General features: G+C 43.4%; 1 pseudogene; it reads right to left on the reverse strand.

The window, feature by feature from the left end:
* The window catches only part of LOC123501867, a 9,614-nt pseudogene extending 7,514 nt beyond the window's left edge, over positions 1–2,100 (reverse strand).
* Positions 2,101–2,614: the final 514 nt, after the last annotated feature.

Raw genomic sequence — 2,614 nt, forward strand, 5'->3', positions numbered from 1 at the left:
TACTATTACAGCTTTCACCACCACCAATACCACGTTACAACTTCACACTAACACAACAAAAAGAATAACAAACAATCCATCCCATCCCTCACCAACACATCTCTAGACACATACACACACACACCCTCAACAACAACAACAAACAAGAAACACAAGCTAAAACAAATCCCCCTAAAACACCACCACTTTAAACCTTCAACACACTTCAAATCCAACACTACAAAAAAAAAAAAACATTGTCTGGTGAATTTCTTTTCTTTTTATTGTGTTATGTCCTATAGCACCTGTAGGTGTACTTGAAGAGAACGTATAGAAAGCGCTGTTCAGCTTCCACCCATTAGTGGCACAGGCAATTTTATTCATAATGGTACCCATATTAGGGCGATATCACTACCCAAGCGCATCTTTGGTGTAACCACCTAGAACCTGGGTATCATGGTGACATGTAGGTAACTTTAAACCACTCGACAAATAGCAAAGTGTTCAAGATTGTACGTGGTGGGATTCGAACTTACGGGTGGACATTTGCCCGAAGCCACTTTCACCACCTTATCCACTACACCACCGCCTCCCTAATACTAACTCCCCCCTTGCAATTCCTTCTCGCTATACTAAACCACTGACTCCTGCTGCAAGAATAAAGGACACTAAAAATGTATCTTCGCCGTCGCAGCTTCCAACACTCCCAGATGCCTCTCGTCTCGCAGGAGTTGGATAAGACGCTCAGTTAGTGACTTGTAAATGCACTCGCCTCCACTCCGCCACTCCGGCTCTCCATTATTAGTGTTCCGCTGAGAGGTTCGTTCCGCTGACCACTGTTCGTGTGTGGAGAAGGGTTGGGATGGTGTGGGTTGCTAGATAGGTAGGTAGGGTGTTGGTGTTGGTTTTGGTGGTGGAGGGTGGGGTCGTTATGAGAATGTAAAGCGTGTTAGGCCTGAATTAGAAAAGTAAACAAATAAGTGAGTGAGTGAGTGAGTGAGTGAGTGAGTGAACTAATAGGTAAATGGATAAGTAGAAATGCAAGTAAATAAGAAAGTCATTAAATAATGGAAAAACAACAATGAAAGTAAAAAGCAAAGAACCAAAAATATAAAATGAACATAGGATTTAAGTAGATAAAAAACGCCAGCAATCGCCACGGTCATGGACACACATACTGACAATATCAAATAAACACAGAGCACAATAAATCTAAGTAGAAAACAACCATATCCTTTAAAAAAACAATAATACCCATGTGAAAAAAAAACATCATAGGACAATGAAAAAATACACCTATCAAAAATAAATAATAAAATTCCAATGAATATGAATAAACATCAATAAACAATGTACAAGAGAACACTTAAACACAAACGTATCTATGCTATTGGATGCAAGCGATCATCTCTTAACTAGAAGCATCCGTGATGAGCTGCTAAGTAAAACACAGCGCAGACCGGCCCGAGGGACACGCCTTCCTGCAGCTGCGTGGAAGAACAGGCGCAGGTGATGCAAGGACAATAAGCACACGAGGCGACGAGAGGCGCTGTGCTGGTAATAGAACATTATAAACCCTCTTGCTGGTGTTGGTGGCGGTGCTAGTGGTGGTAATGGTAATATTAAAGAAGAATAAAGAGAAGGAGAAGGAGAAAGAGAAGAAAAAGAAGAAAAGAGATGAAGAAAAAAGAAGAAATAAAAAAATAAGGAAAAGCAGAAAAAGTAGTACTAGGAGTAATAACAGTGGTATCACAAGCAGCAACAGCAGCCGTAATAGTAGTAGCAGTAATAATAACAGCAGTAACATAAACAGTAGTAGTAGTAGTAGTAGTAGTAGTAGTAGTAGTAGTAGTAGTAGTAGTAGTAGTGGTAGTGGTGATGGTGGTGGTGGTGGTGGTGGTGGTGGTAGTAATGGTGGTGGTAGTAGTGGTGGTGGTAGTAGTGGTAATAGTAGTAGTAGTTGTTGTTGTTGTTGTTGTTGTTGTTGTTGCTGTCGTCGTTGTTGCTGTTGTAAAAATTGTGGTGGTCGCATTGGTGATAATAACGAGGGTGGTGGGCGGAAGTCGAGTCTATTTTCTTTTTTGTTGGCAAGTGTTCATGAGGCAGAGTGAGGCGGACCATTACTGCTTCTTTGTGGCTGAGTGATGGGAAGAGTTGTGCTGGGGATTGCTTCATTCGCATTGGTGTTCGGTGGAGGAAGGGGAGGAAAGGAAAGGTTACGGGAAATGTGTGTGTGTGTGTGTGTGTGTGTGTGTGTGTGTGTGTGTGTGTGTGTGTGTGTGTGTGTGTGTGTGTGTGTGTAATTCACCTCGGTCGTCTGCTGGTCACCCAGCCAGTCTTCTCCATTACGGAGCGAGCTCAAAGCTCATAGACCGATCTTCGGGTAGGACTGAGACCACATCACACACAACACACACCGGGAAAGCGAGGCCACAACCCCTCGAGTTACACCCCGTACCTATTTACTGCTAGGTGAACAGGGGCCACACATTAAAAGGCTTGCCCATTTGCCTCGGCGCTTCCCGGGACTTGAACCCAGCCCTCTCGATTATGAGCCGAGCGTGCTGACCACTACTCTACGCGGTATGTGTGTGTGTGTGTGTGTCTGTGTGTGTGCGTGTTTCATTGTTTGATC

This window comes from Portunus trituberculatus, chromosome 10, assembly GCF_017591435.1.
Source record: "Portunus trituberculatus isolate SZX2019 chromosome 10, ASM1759143v1, whole genome shotgun sequence".
Taxonomy (NCBI): Eukaryota; Metazoa; Arthropoda; class Malacostraca; order Decapoda; family Portunidae; genus Portunus; species Portunus trituberculatus.